Here is a 22,097-nt window from a genome sequence, read left to right on the forward strand (position 1 = left end):
TTTTAATTTTAAGTATTTATTTTATATCATTAGCCTCAAATTTTTGCTTAAAATTACCAGTAATTCTTAAGCATTCCTAAAAAAAATTCCTGGGAATTTTTTAGATTTACAGCTTTTCAGGGAAAGTCATTGGTTCTCTGAGTTGGAATTCCTAGGAATTCCTAGGAATTCCAAGTCCTGTTGGCTATAAACTTGGAATTTCTGGGAATTTCTGGGAATTTCTGGGAATTTCTGGGAATTTCTAGGAATTTCTAGGTTTTTAGACCCAGAGTTGTTATGGTTGGGAATTCCTAGGAATTCCTAGGAATTCTCAGTCCGAATTTACCGTGAAAATTCACACTTTTATTCCAAGGAATTCCTAGGAATTCCAAAAGCCATTTCGCAAGGGAACTGTTGCCATTTCGAGATGCTCTTTCTGCTGGGCTAGCAGGCTCTCCAAGTAAGCTAACAAATTAATGAGCTTGTTGGTGCCTTCCACAAATGTAGATGAGGGATTCTTTCCAAGCTGAGCTAAATGGTTTTGTTCCCTTTTGTGGGGAAACCCTATTGCATGGTAAATTTCTCTTAACTTGGCCATAAAATTATTATTATGCAAAGTTAATGGCCGTGCAAATCTTAATGTAGCCATTTTTGCTGCCACCAAAGCAAGAAAAAATGGCAGTACCAAAGTCAAAGCACAGCCCTGTGGGCTCTGAAAGTTGTACTTTGGTAGCGGGACCATCACAGCAACCCATAGTGCAAGTTCCAACCATGAGCTTAACCTTGTAGGTTCCATTTGGCTCCTGTTGAAGAAACATGATTTTGTGTGCTTGGACATCTGTTACACCAAGATCCCCATTTGATGACAAATGACTCCAACAGATTTGGTTTCCAATTCAATTTGTCTAATGGTATGGCTATCAGCAACAAAGACAGTTAATTCCTTCAGTCTGAGAAAGGCAAAGGCCATGTGGAGACTGCAAGTGATAAATTACTTTGACAAGTTGACCAGCATTGAAGGTTGATTCCATGCGTATCAAGTTAAGGGTGGTTCCCTCTGTGATTGCAATTGTGTCAGTACCAACAACTGCTAAACCCTCAGGTTTCCAATAATGGTAGAAGCAGGATTTAATTTTAAAGTGCCAACAAATTTATCTCTTTGAAAAGAGTGGCCACCCTTAATAACAGGGTGTCTAAATGATGCTCTAGAGGCTAATACAGGACACTGATGTGCTGGACCTAAAAAGCAAAATGAAAAATTAAGTTAATACTTTTTGTACCATATGTAATACTTGGGGTTTATTATGATATCAGCCCAAATTTTGACTGTTTGTTTCCCAATCTCAAAAATTCATATACCTTTAGTGCTGTAAACTGCACCCTTGTATAAATAATTCATTAGCAATTAAAAAAGTAATGGACCTAAAGAAAGACACTATTCTGGTCACCTGAATGCACTGTACATGTAAATCCCAGTAAAGAATAGGCTTGAAATGTCATTTAAATACAGAATGGGCATTCTATAATTCTGACACAGAATAGGACTGATTTCAAGATTATATCACTTTACTGTTTTGAGGCATAAAAGAATTACATATTCATTTCACAAGTCCACAACCATATTTGCACCCACTCTGTATGGGTATTCACAATGACTTGGCCATTATTAATACACATACAGATGGGCTTATCATATTATACCTATTGCAGAAAAATAATGTGTAAACACAATGTATGAAGTATGTGAATTTACTTGTGACTCTCAACATCAGACATCATAAAAAGAATAATATGAGTGAAGTTTTTAGCTGTACTGTACAGCATACACAACATGTAGGAAGATGAAAATATAATGATTACCTGGCTGATCCCATGTTCCCAATGCAATGCATTTGGTTGAAATATGTCTGTTACCCATGCTAAAAAATTCATATTCAGCATCTGAAAACAAAATTCTATTTAAAAAACACTTTAATCCTTTAACTCCCAGAGGTGATCAACATGAAACTTCTCCCTATAGTATCCTTACATTGTTCAGCAAACAGGTAATGAGAATATACAAACTTATCAGGTAGTTGTTAACTTGTTCTAACTCAAAATTCTCACAACTAAATTTACAAGAAAATGGGTAGCATGAAGAGGGAAAATTAACAATCAGATCTTAGTGGTTAAAGGGTTAAATATCAACTTAAAGCAAGAACTTGAAACTGGTCCAGATAGGAGGGAGTCTAAGCTCAAAAAGGCAACAAGGCCAGCTTCTGTTTTAATTTACTGGCCATTTTCAGAAGCATTGCGCAAAACTGAAAGGAGAAAATAACATAACAAATAAACAAAAACAGGAAAATAATAAAAAAAACCTTTACTAGTCCAAAGGAAGTCTCCATTTGCATTCCTGGCAATGTAGAGGGGCTGGCCAAGGATGCTGTGACTCTGCTTCAGTAGCAGTGGGCTTGTATTGCTCAGGAATCAGTGTTGTGACAATTGCTCCACATTCCTTGATGATATCTTCCAGTGGCTTGGAGACAGTTTGGTAGCATACTTCATCACTGTGAGCATCTCTGAATGCAAAGACACTAGCTGGAGCAACAGATTTCATTTTCCTTGCCTCACTTGTGTTTGATGCCCAGATGGATGATAAAAGGGCTACAAAGAAGGTATCATGCATATCTGTAAGTCTGTAATGATGCAAAGAAGAAATTCAATTTTTACAGAAATGGAGTAGTCCAAAACCATACAATCTGTAGCTCGGATCCTTAATGTCATTGGAACCAACTTGATTCAATTGGATGTGGGCTTTGCGTTGGGAAGGGGCCTGATCTGAAGATACATGCATGCATTTTGCACCAATGCATGGCTCTTCTTCCAAGGAAAGTGTCTCACATCTTGAACAAACCTCCATCAAAGAGGAAAACTTGCAGTTCTTTGCATTCCCAGCCAAAATACAATTCGTGCATGCCTTCACACAGTCAAGAACTTTGGTCAGTTCCCTTTTTACACTGTCATTATCACCACCAGAAGAAGAAGGCATCATGACATCAAACTCTTTCACTTCACTTATCCAAGAACAGTTCTCTGCAATGAACTTATGTACAACAGTATTACCACCTTGGTAAAGTTCTCTTATTTTCTCCAGCTTAATTGAGGGAACAGTGCCATCAAAGAGAGCTCCACTATTTTCTTGCCTTGGAAAGGTCCCAATATTCAAAGGCACCCCATCATAATGAATCACAAGCAAATACTTCTTTAATCCTTGAGCTGTAATACATGGCACATCATCAAGTGTATTGAACAGTGTTAACAGTAACATCAAATTTCTCAAATGTTGACCAGAATTGTACACTGGCACAAGAATTCGTGAATCCAAGGTGGATAATGATGGTCCAGGGTTACAGTACGAATGTGTTGGAGCAATTGTGTCTCTGTGCTCTTTGAAACCAAAGAGTTTACCACCAAGGTAGAACATGTATCCTTTTCTCGTTGCTACTTCTGCAAGAGATTCACAGTAGACACACTGGACACACTGACACGAGCTCCGCTTCAAACGTTTCTGACTCGTCCTCTAATTTTCACTACGAAGGTAATTCTTTTGATTTCGAACAATATTTATCATACAACGCTGATAAGAAAAGGTTTAGCTGGAATGGAACCCTCGAAGAGCTTGAAAGTTTTGTCGACACAAAACTTTCGCGGTTGATCGATGATGGCGACAACGGTTTAAAGACAAAGAAGTCATAAAACAGCTCTGGTGCTATCCTAAAGCTACCGAATGTAACACTTAATTTCTACCGAAACACGAGGACGCTCCAAGTGCAAGGGAAAGCGGCTGAAGATGTAAGAGACATTCTTAATGAACTGATTCAAAATAATTTGCTTGTTGCGGATTTGACCGAAGATACTGCCGAGCACAGCATCGCCTCCGGTATGATCAACGAAGAACACACTTCTTCAGTGAACAACACTTTGATAACTGACAAGAATGACTCTCAAACCGTTAAAAACAAAATTGACAAGCTTTGGAAAGCTATTGACGCCATTAAACGAAAATTTGAATTTCCCGCGAATCTGTCCCAAGTGGATGCGTTGCAACGTGAAATTGATGAATACAAATTTAAGTACGAAGTTAAGATCCAAGAACTTCAACAAGAAAAAGCAAGTTTGATGGAATTTATTAAAATTCTTTCTTCAGATCTTTCGGTAAGTTCACACGACCCACAACCTGCTTCTGATGACTGGCAAACCGTTAGGTCAAACAAGTCTAATAATCCTAAACGAAGGAAGAAGAAAAAGAAAGGCAAAGCCAGTTCTCAGAACCAGTAACTACAAATGGAAAACAATGATACTAGTGAGAACGGCCAAGGGGAGCAAAGACCTAATGAAAGCACAATCATTGTTGGAGATTCGATTGTCAAAGGATTACGCAGGGACTTATTAAGTCGGGCAGCTAAACAGCGCGTAACTGTGAGAAGTTTCCCTGGTGCTACAACCGCAGACATGGAACATTATCTACAACCAAGCTTGGCTAAAAAACCGAAGGCAATAATCCTCCACGTGGGAACAAATGATCTGAAAACTTCATCCTCTGCTCGGAATGTGGCGGAGAAAATTGTCGACCTGGGGAATATAATTGCTACAAACTCTCCTAACACTAGTGTAACCATTTCTGCAATCACACAAAGATCAGATGAAGAATCGCTCAAGATCAAAGTAAAGGACTGCAATAAAGTTCTAAGAACATTTTGTCAGAATGGTTGGGGCTTTGTCGAACACTTGAACATCGACGAAACATGTCTGAACAATTACAAACTCCACCTTAACAAGAAAGGTATTGCTATTTTAGCGAGTAATTTTGTAAATAATATAGTTCATTGATATGATTCTTACTTGACTACTGTGGCGACAGCTAACCTCACTGCCACCTCTAGCGCCCGGATCAAGTCAACTCTAATGCCGAAGTGTTGTGGATTTAAAATGGCTAGTTTGAATATCACCAGTCTTTTGAAACATATTGACGAACTCCGCGTTTTTCTAAATGATCAAAACATCGACGTTCTAGCCATAAATGAGACCAGGCTAAATGAAAGTATTTTTGACCAGGAGGTAAAAGTCCAGGGTTATGATATAATACGCCGTGACAGGTCAACAAATGGCAGAATGGCAGGTTTGGTGGTGGCGTATGCTTTTACATTCGTTCAAACATAAGCTATTCTGTACGCACAGATTTGGACAGTGAGCTCCTGGAAATAATATCAATTGAAATTCGTAAACACAACTCAAAACCGTTTGTTATTACTTCATGGTACAGACCCCCAAATTCACTCCATGAACTTTTCACGCACATCAACACATTATTAGGCAAATTAGATTCTGAAAACGTAGAACATTTTCTCATGGGGGATCTAAATTGTGACTTGCAATCCAAAGACAATGGAAATGTAAGAGCTCTTCTGAACATAACAGACATTTATGGATTGGAACAACTCATTAACGAACCTACTCGAATTACACCTTCTACAAGTACTTTAATTGATCTGATTTTCACAAATCGGCCAGAGAATGTGTATCGTTCGGGGGTGTCTCATGTCGCCATAAGTGACCACAGTTTAGTTTATGCATATCGAAAAATTTCAATTCCGACTTTCTCCAAAGGAGTTAACTTGATAACATATAGACAGTTTAAACATTTTAATAGCGCAAATTTTTACGCGGACATTCTAGCTCAACCTTGGGATGAAATAAATCAATTATATGATCCTAATGATATGTGGAGGAGGTGGAAAGAATTATTCCTGATTGTATGTGAAAAGCACGCACCGACAAAGACCAAACGGACACGAGATTCTAAATCCCCATGGATAACCGCTATTCTGAAAAAGCGGATGAATTTCAGAGACCGCCTCAAAAGAAAGGCTATTAAGACAAAGGATCCAGTTATTTGGGACCAATTTCGAATAGTTAAAAATCAAGTTAACGGGGAAATTAATAGTGCGAAAAAAGCTTATTATGAAAATGCCTTCAACAATTGTTGTGGAGATCAAAGGAAAACATGGAAAACAATCAATGAACTGACCACGAAAGTCCACTAAAACTGTTATTAATGAGATGGAATATAATGGGGTAAATTCTGGAGATCAAACGGATATAGCAGAAATGCTAAACTCCTTTTTCACAGAAATTGGGCCAGGCCTTAGTAGAGACGTGTCAGAAGTTGATAAATCCTTCCAAGAATTTCTTATTGAAACTGATAAAAATTTTGTTTTTGAAAAAACAACACCAACACATGTCTTTGCACTACTATCAAAGCTTTGCAAGTCAAAGGCAACTGGATTAGATAATATCTCAGCAAAACTTCTGAGGGAATGTCCTGATGTTCTAGCGGAATCTCTTACTCATCTATTCAATCAATCCATAATGACTGGCATCTTTCCCGATGAGTGGAAATCTGCCAGAGTCACTCCATTGTATAAAAATTCTGGGAAGTGCTCTGATCCGACTAATTATCGACCAATATCAATAATTCCAGTTGTGGCCAAAATCTTTGAACGGATAATTTACGATCAGCTTTATCGTTATTTAACTAACAACAACTTTCTCTCGTGCCATCAATCTGGTTTTCGGTCTTTGCATTCCACGCTCACAGCACTTATCGAAGCTACAGATAGTTGGGCAATGGATATAGACCGTGGTCTTGTTAATGCCGTAGTGTTTTTAGACCTCAAAAAGGCATTTGATACAGTAGATCACGATATTTTGCTATGAAAATTGCAATATTATGGGATTTGTTGGACCAGTCATCAATGGTTTGCTTCTTATTTAGATAATCGAACACAGATTTGCCATGTAAATTCTTGTAAGTCAACTCCGAAATATCTAAGATGTGGTGTTCCCCAGGGAACAATTTTGGGACCCCTTCTGTTTTTAATATATATTAATGACTTACCACATTGTCTGACATATTCGGAACCCAGAATGTACGCAGGTGATACCAGCCTGACGCTTGCCAGTACTGACTTTGATCATATAAATTATTGCCTTAATTACGACCTGAGTAATATGTACGAATGGCTGAGTGCTAACAAGCTTACCCTAAATATGACAAAAACTGAGTTTATGCTTATTGCATCAAGGCAGAAGTTATCACAATTTACGGAAAGTCCTTCTCTTACTATAAACGAAATCGCAATAGAACAAGTAACCTCCGCTAAGTCCCTTGGAGTTTATGTCGATCAAAATATCAACTGGGAGTGTCATATTGAAAACATCTCTAAGAAGATAGCTTGTGCCATTGGTGCAATTAAACGAATTCGGCACCTCACTCCATTTAATGTTCTAATTAAAGTTTATAATAGCCTTGTTCAACCACATTTTGATTATTGTAATGTAGTGTGGGGAAACTGTAACAAGCGCCTTTCTGAAAAACTGCAAAGGCTTCAAAATCGGGCAGCTCGCATCCTAATGTCTGCGAGCTATGATAGTAATTTAGATGATTTGTTCCGGGCACTAGGGTGGCGAAGACTCTACTATCAAAGATTGGAACAAAAATCTATCTTAATGTATAAAACTTTACATGGTATGACACCAGATTATCTGAGATCAAGATTTGTATATCGTGACAATATAAGTGCTTATCGTTTAAGGAATACGGAAAACAAATTAGTTCTTCCACAACCTCGAACTGATTATCTTAAGAGAAGTTTTTTGTACAGCGGAGCTCACTTGTGGAACGACTTACCCTTAGACCTAAGACAAGCGTCTTCATTGACCGATTTCAAATCTAAATTAAGTCGCCACAGTTTAAAGTAATATCTTAATTTTAAGTAAATTTTAGACACGGCCTCCATGAAAAGCAGATTTTTATTTGTTTCTTTTATTTGAATTGTTATTATTAGATGTTATTATAGTTAGGAAGATAGATATACCTTTATAGATAATTAACAACTAATGGAAATACCGTGTATAAATAAAGTCATCTTATCTCTTATCTTAGTTGCTGAACAATTAGTTGTCCAATGTTCCCAGTTTGTGACTGGATTGGGATGAGTGAATTGTTCTGTCAAAAAGGCATCCATGTTCTGATAGATCAGATGTTGTCTGGTAATATACCAGAACTGATGAATTTATTTAGCCAGTAGGCTAAGTAATCTCCTTCAACTTCTGTCAAACACATTTCTCAAGAGCACTCACATGAATTATATTTCATTGACAAATTTCAATTCCAAATGATTTTTTGCATGACTGTACATTTAATTGAAATTCAGCAAAAATACTTGCAAGAAAGGAAAAAAAAAAGTAATTCTGTAACAAGTTCTAGGATGTATACTGTAAATGTGACAATGTTCTTACAAGTGGCAGGTAAAGACCAAGCTAGTACCGTAATTTCCGGTCGTTTACCCGCGGGTAATCTGTTGATTTTGCATTAAACGTGCGCCACTGCGGGTAATAGGGAGGTGCGGGTTATGTGACAATTTTAAAATCCAGTGGTAGTTGAATTGAAAAAAATATCACCAACATGCGTTTCCACCTCTCAAGTAAATTTTATTGTGTTAGTAGTGCCGCAAAGCTGCACGAAAACATGATGCCGACTCGAGTTTATTTCACGCATAATTAGTTGCGCGACGAACAAATTATTATCGGCACGCGTGAAAACAAAACCTTGATGGTGACAAAAATTATCCATAGATATCCGGCGCATCAGTAACAAATTTCCATTTAACACCAGCTTGAGCTAAAGAGAATTTTCCCGTTTTAAGGGACTTGTTAGGCCCAATAGAACCGGAGATATCGATTTTTTCAGAAATCGCCGACAGTACTTTATAATTAAAGTTTTAATACTCACCCAGCTTTTTTTCAACAAATCAACATGGCGCTGAACGATCGCTCGCACAAAATGTGGCCACAAATTCTCATTCTGTCAAGTATGAAACGTTGAGATTTGGGCATGGGCCGCTAGTGTTTTTACTTTATAATCTTATCAATAAAGTACATGCTAATATTGACACAGAATTGTGCACGCGTCTGAATTTCTTTGACCTTTAAACTCGACAAAGACGCATTCAAGTTTTCGAAAGTTGGATCAGACAACTTTTAAAAGACTGAAATGTATCACCTTAATGTCACGTTTTCGCCACCAAAAAGTTGAATAACAACGTGCGGGTTATCCACCAGTGCGGGTAATCTGGTGACTTTTTTTTTCGCCGTATGCAATAATCGGCCGGTGCGGGTAATCGGCCGTGCGGGTAAACGACCGGAAATTACGGTACCAGGTACAAAGTGTTACAATCAACCTTGATATTGTTTAGAAAGAATTTTGCAATATTGCTGCAGAATGCTCAGACATTGATTGACCTTTCCTGAGGAGTTTCATTTTTTTTCCTGTATACAATCAGACGATTCCACTTCTGTGTTAAAGAAAGAGAAAATAACAATACTGGCCTATGATGGACTATTTATCAACACCAGGACTCATCAAAACAGCATTTACCAACTTGCTTTAGCAAATTTAAAATGAAAGTTGCAAGTTGCTTTATACAAACTGTCAATAAATACTGGATCAATGCACTGCAATATTGTAAAGTTTCACACAAAAATCTCAGATTGACTGTAAGATAAAATTACACCAAGTTACCAATATTTCTTCACTTTCACAAAAATAGTTTCAGCATTTTGGGGTTCCACACTATACTGTGATAACAAAAATGAAAAAAAAAAAAAAGAAAGTATGCTCTAAAATCATACAAATTAAATACCAAATCACGTCACATCATTCTTATGCCAAAAAAATCAATTTGATAAATAAAAATAAAATAAGCATTCTTGAGTCTTTATAAGCACAGGCAGTGAAATAAGAATGGTTCTTCATGCTGGCAAATGCCTCATGAATTACCAAATTTTACAGGAGTATATGAACTCCTGAGAAAGATTCCTGACAGGGAACAGATCAATTTTCATTAATGCACTCAAAAATAATATGTTTCATGTAAATGCCCTTAAGAAATGTCACAGGCCAGGACCATTGCCCTGACCTGTAGAGTTGCTACCATTTCTTCTGAGAAGACCAGCAACTTTGTCCAACTCCTCTTGGGTGACAAAGTTGTTTTCCAGCCAGACAGCCAAACGCTTTCTGATGTCAATGTCTTTAGAGTCTTCCAGGTGTTTCTCTCTAAGATGTTGTGATAGCTCGTAGCTGGTTCATTGAGCTTAACACTCTAATTTCCAGGCAAATTGGACAGATTATCTGGAATGGATTAAGGAGATAGCCTTCATTTCCAAACAACAACTTCACTCCAGCCTTTAGCTTGTCAAACTGTAACAGAAACTGAGAATCTTCAGCCATTAATGAATCGCACTGGGCAGTCCATTTTGCATCTAAAAACCCATGTGAGCGCTTCCCTCTATCATCAAGCAGCCCCATTTCTCGTTTCAGTTGTTCTGTAATAACTTCCTTGGTATGCACCTCTTGTTTACCTTCAATAATGGGAAGTTCTGCAGCACTTGGCTCTAGCTTGACCTCAACAGTTAGTTTAGAATAATCCCTAAGCACATAAATTGCATGGTGGAGACTACTGTGGTCTCTTTCCTCAACTTCCACCTTAACCACTTAATCGCTGACATTGAGTGGAAACTCATATGTCACACATATAAGTTCTTTGCAAACATTAAAAACGCTGGCAACTTTGGAAATAAAATCACTTGTGGTCATTTCACTGTTCACATGAACCATTTTGTAATTTTTGGAGGAGTAGGTCATGATGTTCCACACCCTTGATACCACTGAAACACAGACAGCAATGCAGTAGAATCAATATAATATATTGATTCTACTACACTGCTAATTTAAGGTTTCAAAAATTGTTATTAATTTTGCAACTAGGGTTTGCATCCAAACACTATGAGAGCTTTCCAGGAGTTGTGCAGGGTACAAATATGAAAATTCAGGACCCAAAACTCAAACATTGTACTGGTAATAAAATGTTTGTACTACATGCAGTTGTCGATCAATTTGAAAGAAAACAAACAAAAAACAACACAACAAAACAACAGCCCCTACGTATTCCTCCACCACGTTTGTGGTATAAACAAACCCTTATCCTTATTGTAAGCTTAGGCCTAGATTAGTTTTGTATGCTTCATTTCACAACCCTTGCGAAATGGCTTTTGGAATTCCTAGGAATTCCCAACCATAACAACTCTGGCTCTAAAAACCTAGAAATTCCTAGAAATTCCAAGTTTATAGCCAACAGGACTTGGAATTCCTAGGAATTCCAACTCAGAGAACCAATGACTTTCCCTGAAAAGCTGTAAATCTAAAAAAATCCTAGGAATTTCCAGGAATTTTTGGGAAATTTTAGGAATGTTTAAGAATTACTGGGAATTTTGAGCAAAAATTTGAGGCTAATGATATAAAAATAAATACTTTAAATTAAAAAAACTCAGCTAAAATTCAAGTATTCAATGAAATTTATTAAGAAGCTTAATTCAGGCTTACATGTAAAATATTTTTGATTTATTATTAACATCAATGAGTGGTAATATTAGGATGGAATTTGATTTATTTTTCTTTTCTTGAGAACTTCATACGGATTAATCCTCAATAACAGCTATTCATATAAAATAGTCCTAATCAATCATTAAATTTGGTTTGACACAAATTGTGAATAAAATCTGTTGATTCTTTTCCATAAAATACAATATCTTAAATTATATTTGAAAACCAAGCACTCTTGGGAGTGAAGGGGTTAATTACAGACAAATAAAATTGATTTTTTGATTAAAATCTTGTTGTAAATATAACAATAAATTAGAATGAAGTTATCCTAAACTGCAAACTTAGCTGCTGTTTGTATTTTTTTTTCCTGGGCTCACAATGAGTTGGCCTTAAATGAGGTTGTCTACAAGAAGCTTGACCATTTTGTATCTGGATTCCATGACATCTGAATTTGAACAAAAATAATATATTTAAATATTATATTTAAAGCTCAGACCAGGCCTTTAAGATGGCTATGAGGAAAAGGGCATTCATTGGATTCTCAAATTGAGAAATCTCTGTTATATTGAGTGACTTTTATATTGGAGTTAGTACATCCCTCTCATAGATTTTACTAAAAAAGGGCTGAATACATTATTTTGTTTTTACCAAGGAGGGCCTCTTTATGTAATAAGGTTTGTTTAATAACAGTTCCTATTATGAATCTTGAATGTTCCCAAACGTGACTAGAGGAATCTTGAAACCTTACTGATAGGTTTATTTCATTTTATAATAAAGTTCGGATATAACGCACGCTGTCATTGGTTGAAAGAGCGTGCTCTATGAGAGTATAAAGCATAGAGCTGAGCTAAAGCTGTCACGCCATCTGCCAATCGTACTATGTTCGACCTTTTCCGGGACTTCTTTTTAGCTTTTTTCCAATAATTGAAAGTGAAATTTCAGAACTGAAGCGAGCCGGCAAGTAGCAACAGAAGAATCAAACAAAGGTTTGTAAACATACCAGGCGCCGTAATTTACGTTATTAAAACGTGAGCAGATATGAAAATCCTCAAAGGAAAAACAAAATAAACATTCCGAGTTTTAAAGACTTTCACGCTCAGTTAGATTGCAAGCTTACGAACGGTAATAAAAATCCAGCACAGCTAACACTCGTATAGTATATAAAGGATGTGAACTTTGATGGTTTTTGAGCTTTGATGGTTTGTGAACTTTGATGGTTTGACACTTTTGACAGCTTTAGTCTTGTACAGCCAATCAGATTATTTCAACCATTCTAACAAGGATTATTGTAGCTGATTGGCTTATTGTAGCGTGCTTTATGAGAGTATAGAGCATGCTGACGACATTGTTGTTCGTTTTGGAAATAAAGTTTGTTTTGAAAATTGAAAGTAATGCTTAGGTAATTTAACGGATTCTTTATTATAAAACAAATAGAGAAGCCTTGACTGTGTTCTGTTCTGTTCTGTTCTCTGTTCTTATACTCAAGAAGTGGGTAGAAACACTCGACTACGTCTCGTGTTTCTCCCTACACTTCTCTCGTGCTCTAGCCGCTTCCTGCGTGCTTTATAACAGAACAGAGCACAGTCAAGGCTTCTCTATTTGTTAAGTAAAGCATAAGCTTTAAAAAAGCATAAACTGCGGCATGCAAGTGACCAATTCGATTCTCTACATCTATTCTTTTATAAGATTTTGATCACGTAACGAATATCGCAATTTTTACTCACCACAAACTTTCGAAATCGTAGCTTTACAGATGGCCACTCGACCCTTGTTTGTACCAGTCAATATGTCAACTGTTGTCCCTTCTTTTAACTCCACGGCGCCAACGACTTTCTTTTCTTTTACAACACTCACGCTGTTCTCGTTTTCCCATTGAACCACAATAAAAGCTATCTTTAGAAATGTTATAGTAAGCAAAACAGTTGAGAAAAACGATCAACCGATGAAAAGTATATTCAAAGATGAGCGCCAAATGGAGTCTTCTTTGTTTCCGATCACGGGCATGATCACGTGGATCTTTTAGGACTTGTCATTGGCTAGCAAAGTGAATCCGCTGGCTTGCCGATTGTAGTGTTAAGAGAAGCGCACAACTTTAGGTTGACTTCTCCGACCGGTTCTCTGCTTCCAGACGATGGACACCTTGGTGATATAAATAATGATGTGAGCTCACTCTATGTCGAAATAATCGACAAGAATCGATCGTATTACAAATGCACGATTTGTGGCCGAAAGTTGTCGAGGAAACAAAGACTCGAAACTCACTTGAGTTGTGTTCATGGCAAAGGTGAGAAATAATACAAGCCAATCACAGTTTTGAATGCGACTACAAATCGTCTTTTACCCTCATATTTATAAAAGAAGGATAGCACATTAGGAAGTATAAGAGATACATAGATGATCCCAGTGTACCAGTACCAAAATCCACAAAGCTTGACCGTAGCAAGCGTTCAGCACACGTTCCAACACCGCCATCTCGATTCCTCAGTCAGTCGTTTCCACTGAACTTAAAGCAGTAGTGACAACAGAGTAGAGTGCGTCTTACAAAGGAGAAACACATTTGTACAAGAGACAGAAGTAACTATATGCGATTACATAGGTGCGTTGGAACTCTGGTCCACAAATAGTTATGCACTGTCCGAAGTATAAAACAATTTTGTTGATAGCTGACAGACAGAGAAGAACAACAAGTAAACTTTAGAGCTGTTATTATTGAAGTGTGACTTGCAATTTTAATTTTTATATAAAGAAAGACTTGTATTTTGCAACAACAAAAAAAAAGATGTAATATTTTTTGGGAGATCCAGTGATTGGGACATTTAAGAAATTAAGTTATGAAAGGAAACTTGGTTGGTACTTCTCACTACTAACAAGTCTTGTGGACAAATATTTTCAGATCAGAGTTTCAAATAAAGTAAATTGAAGATGTCATTTAAAAGGTGTTTTTTCTCAAAGGGCACATTGACTGCCTCTGTCTTGTCTGCATGCCAAATGTTTGCAAAGCGTGTGGTATTGGAACTCTTACAAAAAGGTTTTGTAAGAATAAAAACAGCAAAACAAATTACAGTAACTAGTCACGAAAACAGAGCAAAAAACTGAAAAAAAAAAACAGGAACAACAATCATGAAAAAAGAAAGATTAATTAGGTGTTGAATTTGTTTGTCTAAGGCATGAAATTTCTACTAAAAATATTGTCAACAAAAAGTCTCTGACAGTGTTTGAGGCAACTGAGCTTGACTGTTCCAAGGTTTTCTAACAAAGGCAACCAGTAATGTAGGTTAGGGAAGTAACTTATGTTTATAACTACCGTAATTTCCGGTCGTTTACCCGCGGGTAATCTGCTGATTTTGCATTAAACGCGCGCCACTGCGGGTAATAGGGAGGTGCGGGTTATGTGACAATTTTAAAATCCAGTGGTAGTTGAATTGAAAAAAAATATCACCAACATGCGTTTCCACCTCTCAAGTAAATTTTATTGTGTTAATAGTGCCGCAAAGCGGCACGAAAACATGATGCCGACTCGAGTTTATTTCACGCATAATTAGTTGCGCGACGAACAAATTATTATCGGCACGCGTGGAAACAAAACCTTGATGGTGACAAAAATTATCCATAGATATCCGGCGCATCAGTAACAAACTAGCTTGAGCTAAAGAGAATTTTCCCGTTTTAAGGGACTTGTTAGGCCCAATAGAACCGGAGATATCGACTTTTTCAGAAATCGCCGACAGTACTTTATAATTCAAGTTTTAATACTCACCCAGCTTTTTTTCAACAAATCAACATGGCGCTGAACGATCGCTCGCACAAAATGTGGCCACAAATTCGCATTCTGTCAAGTATGAAACGTTGAGATTTGGGCATGGGCCGCTAGTGTTTTTACTGTATAATCTTATCAATAAAGTACATGCTAATATTGACACAGAATTGTGCACGCGTCTGAATTTCTTTGACCTTTAAACTCGACAAAGACGCATTCAAGTTTTCGAAAGTTGGATCAGACAACTTTTAAAAGACTGAAATGTATCACCTTAATGTCACGTTTTCGCCACCAAAAAGTTGAATAACAACGTGCGGGTTATCCACCAGTGCGGGTAATCTGTTGACTTTTTTTTTCGCCGTATGCAATAATCGGCCGGTGCGGGTAATCGGCCGTGCGGGTAAACGACCGGAAATTACGGTAACAAAGTTCTTTAAGTGTAGATAACAACGTAATTATTGTTAATTATTGTGGAAGTTGTGTACCAAGGAAACGTCAATGAATGTTTGATGATTTTGGCACATCAGTGAACATGAGACATTAATTTGCATCACATTAAAAATATTTTTTGATCATGGTGTGAGAGATTATTCAGCGTTAATTGATTTCCGGTTGATTTTTTGCGATAAGTGACAGATGATTGAACAATAGGGTCATATTATATATTTAAATTAAGAGAGACCAGAGCGTGAGAAAGAGAACGGTGAGAGAGAGCGGGAGATTAAGTTGATTTTATAAAATAAAAACGTGAAGTTTCGGAACATAGCAGATTCTTTAGTCTCATTTCCGACACAGTGGCACCTCCGACGGGACGCGCGAAGCATGGAGGAACTAACCAAAGAAGCAGAGGCTAAATTGCAGATGTTGCTGTACACTAATGGAAAAACACGTGGCATTGTGGAAAAGGGAAACCTAGGAGCGGTCGCGCGACATCGCGACAACCTACAAGCATTAGTAAAAGAAGTAGACGCGCTTAAACTAAAGGTTGAACAGACCATGTTCAAGGCCGGGAAAAGTGCAGAAGACGTTGGAAGTTGGAGCAGCAGCATTGAAGAACCGATCGCCGAAGCTGACGAAGAAGTTTCGCGACTAGAAAAATGGCTCGTGGAGACGAATGGAGAGATCGAACATCGAAAGCACAAGGACGAAGAAGAAAGGAAAGCCCGTGCTCGTGAAGAGGAGCTTAAATTCGAAAGAGAGCAAATGGAGATGAAGCTAGAATTCGAACGCCAACTGGAAGAGACCAAGGCAAAACAGCAACCTGTTGAGAAGGTTAATCAGACTGAACAAAGGACAACAAAGCTACCGAAACTACAGATCACAAAGTTTAATGGGACGTATGAAGCATGGCTGCCGTTCTGGAACAAATTTCAAGCTGAAATTGATAAAGCAAACCTTGCATCTGTGACCAAGTTTGCATACCTAAAAGAGCTGGTAGATCCAAAGGTTCGAGCGCAGATAGACGGACTGCCTTTCACAACAGAGGGCTACGAAAGGGCAAAGAATATTCTCGTCGGCGAATATGGGAAAACGAGCGAGATCGTGAATGCGTACGTCCAGAACATCGCTAATTTGCCTGTCATTACAGGAACACAACCTGCGCCTATCCACGAATTTTACAAGAAGCTCGTGTACAATGTGCAATCTTTGGAGACACTGGGCAAATTGAAAGACGTCACTGGAAATGTAAGGAGTGTGCTCGACAAACTAAAGGGTGTAAAAGCAGATCTAGTGAGAGGACAAGTGGACTGGCAGGACTGGGACTTCCCACAGTTGATAAAAGCTTTGAAAAGTTGGAAGGAAATCAACCCCATTGGGAGCGGCGCGGATAATGCGGGAAAGCAAGGTGCTAAATTCCGCGATCACGAGAAAACATTTCACGCAAACGAAACTACGCCAACACAAAGAGGGTGCGTCTATTGTGACGCAACTGACCACAGAGCTGTGAATTGCGACAAGTTTGTGACAGTTGGAGACCGCAGGAAACAATTAGGACAGAAACAGCTTTGTTTTAACTACACCGGAAGTCGACACCGTGCTTCTGCGTGCAAAAGCCGTTCTGGCTGCCAGATCTGCAGTCGAAGACATCATACGTCGATCTGTGACAAACATACATCCCGAGACCAGCTGATGACCACAACAAGCGCAGAAAGGAAAGGAGTGGTGTATCCTATGGTAACAGTTGACGTGAACGGTGTTAAATGCCGAGCATTGTTGGATACAGGAGCCGGAAGTTCCTACGCTTCATCAACGCTTCTGAACTGTTTACATTTGCGCCCTATCCGTCAACAATTCAAGCGCATTGAAATGATGTTTGGTACTTCAAACAAAGCGATAGACATCTATGGCCTACAAATTCGAAGCGTCGATGGTAAATTCACCTTAGAAGCCGAAGTAAACAAAGTCGACCGCAATGAGTTGTTGACATTGGAAAACCCAAAATGCGCAGAAATCGTAGCTCAGTTTTCTCACTTGAAGGGCGTAACCACAAATGATAACGACGAGAAAGCGATGTTGCCTGTTCATCTGATCCTTGGAACAAACGAGTACGCTAAGATCAAAACAGGGGCAAGACCAAGAGTTGGGCGCTCGGGAGAACCAGTAGCAGAATAAACGAAGTTCGGCTGGACGATCTTGTCACCTGGAACAGAGTTGGATCTCAGCAACATGTTGTTAACGCAGACCTCCGCAATTGATTACGAAGAATTGTGCAAGTTAGACGTCTTGGGGTTGAAGGACAATCCAAGTGGAGACCAGGAAACCGTTTACGAAGAATTCAAAGAGCAACTAACTAGGAGTTCAGAAGGCTGGTACGAGACGAACTTGCCCTGGAAAGGAAATCACCCCCCCCTACCGAACAATCACACTGGAAGTTTAAAACGTCTCAAAAATCTCGTGCGGAAGTTAGAGATACAAGGCGAGCTGGAGAGGTACAACGACATTATCCAGACTCAACTGAGCCAAGGGATCGTAGAACACGCTGACGAGGTGGTCAAGGACGGAAAAGAGTTCTACATTCCTCATAAAGCGGTCGTGCGCGAGAATGCAGAATCTACAAAGATACGCATTGTTTATGATGCTTCTGCAAGAGCTAATGCAAGTGTCCCCTCACTCAACGAGTGCCTCGAAATCGGCCCTCCACTACAGAACCAGCTTTGGAACGTGCTGGTACGAAATAGGTTCTATCCCGTGGCAATAGCTGGCGACTTAAAACAAGCATTTTTGCAAATTCGCGTCCGAAGAGAAGACCGAGATGCCTTACGCTTTCATTGGATAAAGGATCTGGCAAGCAAACAAGTAGAAACCTTGCGATTCACTCGAGTACTCTTTGGTTTGGCACCGTCTCCATTCCTCTTGGCCGCAGTTATCAAAGAACATCTACAGCGATACAAAATGGTGAACCCGGAATTAGTAGAGGAGATAGAGCGCAGTATGTAGGTGGATGATTTAATCAGTGGTGGGGAGACAACAGAACAAGCGTTAGAAATCAAGATGACAGCCACGACCATCTTTGGTGAGGCGACTTTCAAGCTGCACAAGTGGCATTCCAACGATCGGGAACTAGAAGTTGAAACTGCGACTGTAGATGAAGAAAGTCAGAGTTACGCCAAACAACAACTGGGAACCAGAAAGGGCGAATCAAAACTGCTAGGAGTCCCCTGGGACAAAGGAAAGGACGAAATTCAAGTCAGCTTCCCGATTTCAACCGCTGAGCCGACAAAAAGAGGTATTCTTGGAAAAGTCGCAAAAATCTACGATCCACTCGGTCTGGCTTCACCCGTGACCCTCTCTGGAAAAATGCTCTACAGAGATGCCTGCGACACGAAGATCGCATGGGATAGGCCCTTACCAAGTGACTTACAAGCCAAAACAGAAGGAAAGGCCTATCTTGCATTGTATGCTTGCAGTCTTACCCGAGGATTATTCCTGGAAGTACTACCAAGCCTGGAAACCAGTGAATTCCTAAGAAGTCTAAGACGGCTCATCGCGCGCCGTGGGCGTCCGAAGAAGATATATTCCGACAATGGCAAAACCTTTGTTGGCGCCGAGAAGTGGCTCAAACAAGTTATGCGTGACGAGAAGACACAAGATTACTTAGCACATGAGAACATCAAGTGGCAATTCAACCTCAGCCGCGCCGCTTGGTGGGGAGGACAGTTCGAGCGCCTCATCGCACTGGTAAAAACAGCTTTAAACAAGACTATCGGATGTGGAATGTTGACCTGGACAGAACTGTGTGAAGTGGTACTGGATGTGGAGATTGCTTTGAATAATCGCCCTTTATGTTACGTCGAAGACGACATACAGTTACCCGTGCTTACCCCTAACTCACTGCTATTTCTTCGATCAAACCAGCTACCAGAACTGGAACCACACCATCTAAGAGAATTTGATCTGCGTAGAAGAGCTAAATATTTGCGAAGGTGCAAGCAGGCTTTGTGGACCAGGTGGACCACCGAATATTTACGAGGGTTGAGAGAACGACACCGGATGAAACACAAGGGTCAAACCTCGCCCTTGGCCAAAGCAGAGGTAGTCATCATCAAGGACGAGGAACGAAATCGCAATAAATGGAAAATTGGAATCGTGGAAGATCTGATTCCGGGACGAGACGGAATCGTTCGAGCTGCCAAACTTCGAGCGGGGAAAGGAACACTTGAACGGACGGTACAACACCTTTACCCACTGGAGCTGTCCTGCGATCGGGAGAATGTACAGGCTCCTCTGCAGCTCAACCCCTTAGCCCCGACATTCAGGCCCAGGAGGGATGCAGCGGTAGCCGCTCGTTATCGTATTCAAGATGCGAACATTGATGCCGATTAGAGATATTTAGGAACACTGAACTGATATACTGGACTAACTTTCTGTTTCGTTCATTGAATTTCAAATTTTATCGAGCGCGCCATTCTAGTGTTTTTCTCCGTTGAGAAAAACAGGGGAGTGTGTGAGAGATTATTCAGCGTTAATTGATTTCCGGTTGATTTTTTGCGATAAGTGACAGATGATTGAACAATAGGGTCATATTATATATTTAAATTAAGAGAGACCAGAGCGTGGGAAAGAGAACGGTGAGAGAGAGCGGGAGATTAAGTTGATTTTATAAAATAAAAACGTGAAGTTTCGGAACATAGCAGATTCTTTAGTCTCATTTCCGACAATGGAATGCAAGAGTCCTTTGAGGTTAGAAAGCAAATCTGTGATATGAGTACATTGGATTAATTGGCAATTTCCATTTAACATAACTGACAGCTGGTTCATGAGAAAATCCATATTAATGTAAAGATTTACTAAAACTTAGTTTGAATAATAAATTTCATGATCTTTAAGTTATAAACATATACATGTATGTATATCTCTTGGTAAGTTTTGTATAGCATACCTTTTATTGAGCCAAAGTTTTAAGCCTCTGAATTTATGTGGATCTCAGGGTATTAAAATTGCCTCAAATTCAATTGCCAGAAATTCCCAAGAGTTCCACACTTCTTAAATTATAGGTAGTTTGTAAAGCTGAGAATTCCTAGGAATTCCTAGGGATTCCAAGTCCTCACAAAACTAGAGTCTTCCTTTCCCAGAAATTCCCAGTAATTCCAAGCTTTTTAAATCAGAGTTAATTTGCATAGTTGGGAATTTTTGAGAATTCCTAGGAATTCCCGGGAATTCCCAGAAAACTGGGTATTCAGTTTGCAAGGGTCATTTGCATAATTGGGAATTTTTGAGAATTCTTAGGAATTCCCAGAAAACTGGGAATTCAGTTCGCAAGGGTTACCTAGAACAATCAACTTTGTGCACAAATAAGACTAGGTATGTACTGATGATGCACAAAAGAACTATCTTTGGTAAGAGGGCAGGCTTTCCTTTCTTCATTTAAAAAAATGCTGAGGTTATCTGATATTTCCAAAAGCCCAGTGGAAAGTGAAAGTGAAAAAGATTGATAGCAACTATGTTATTGAGTAAACACATAGAGAAGGATAAAAGGCAAGATATGGTCTGCACAACTTTCTTATTTTAATTTTATAACCTATTAAGCTAAGTCATTTATATTCTTGCTTTGTGTATCATGCGGATGCCAATTAATTTAATTTTCATGCAGGTCAAAGTAAAGACATGAATTAAAATAGCAGAGCCCACTTTAATTTCAATCCTAATTAATGGGGGATCTTCGCTTTTCCAGTTTCCCGCCCTTTAAAACTCACATATCTTGTGACCAATTTCTTGTATCAATGTTTAGTTTGGGTATGAGTATTGGTAAGAAACACCATGCATTAATGAATGAGCAAGAGTATTTAATGCAATTCAAATACTAATATTACATGTTACAAAGTGGCAACTTACACAGCAAAATTATATAATCATGCACATTCACACAATTTCAAACAAAGAAAGTCAGGTAATTGACTAACCTGCGTCAACTTTTGAGGGCTTGAGGTAGAAAGAAATAAATATGGTAAACAGTTACAGTAAATACAAAGTTGAAAGTTTAAAAGCTAAGAGATATACATTACAATCATTAAATCCTATGCATTTTAGCAAAAAAGGGTCAGTTACCACTATAACTTCTCCCAAACATTCATACTTACAGGAAATCAGTAATTTTTGTCACTAGGTGGTCCTGTAATTACAATAGTTCCACTGAAACATATGCATTTTTCTGAAGTTATCTCATAGCTTCTGACTGTACAGGTCATGGGGATTTTTTCTGCTTGGGGACTGACATTTCAATTACCTCAGCAAACTGTAATTATCAGAATTGCAAGCCAAGGTGTATTTACCAAGTGCTCAAGTTTTAAAAGTAGTGACCTAATTGTTACAGTCAAGTTCACTCCTTTTTGAGGCCATCTTCAGCTTGATCATCTTGTTACATGTGAAAACATCAAATGT

General features: G+C 38.7%; 4 pseudogenes across 1 annotated transcript; 2 read left to right on the forward strand and 2 right to left on the reverse strand.

Moving 5' to 3' along the window:
* Window positions 1–8: 8 nt before the first annotated feature.
* Window positions 9–8,342, reverse strand: LOC149036527 (uncharacterized; annotated as a pseudogene).
* On the forward strand, window positions 4,739–6,256 carry LOC149036528 (uncharacterized; annotated as a pseudogene).
* Window position 8,343: 1 nt separating the features above from the next.
* On the reverse strand, window positions 8,344–11,355 carry LOC149036529 (uncharacterized; annotated as a pseudogene). The gene has a single exon (XR_016181641.1). The product of XR_016181641.1 is annotated as an uncharacterized LOC149036529 (transcript).
* Window positions 11,356–15,916: 4,561 nt separating this feature from the next.
* LOC149036530 (uncharacterized) lies at window positions 15,917–20,187 on the forward strand (annotated as a pseudogene).
* Window positions 20,188–22,097: the final 1,910 nt, after the last annotated feature.

This window comes from Pocillopora damicornis, chromosome 12 (assembly GCF_964200805.1).
Source record: "Pocillopora damicornis chromosome 12, jaPocDami1.2, whole genome shotgun sequence".
NCBI lineage: Eukaryota > Metazoa > Cnidaria > Anthozoa > Scleractinia > Pocilloporidae > Pocillopora > Pocillopora damicornis.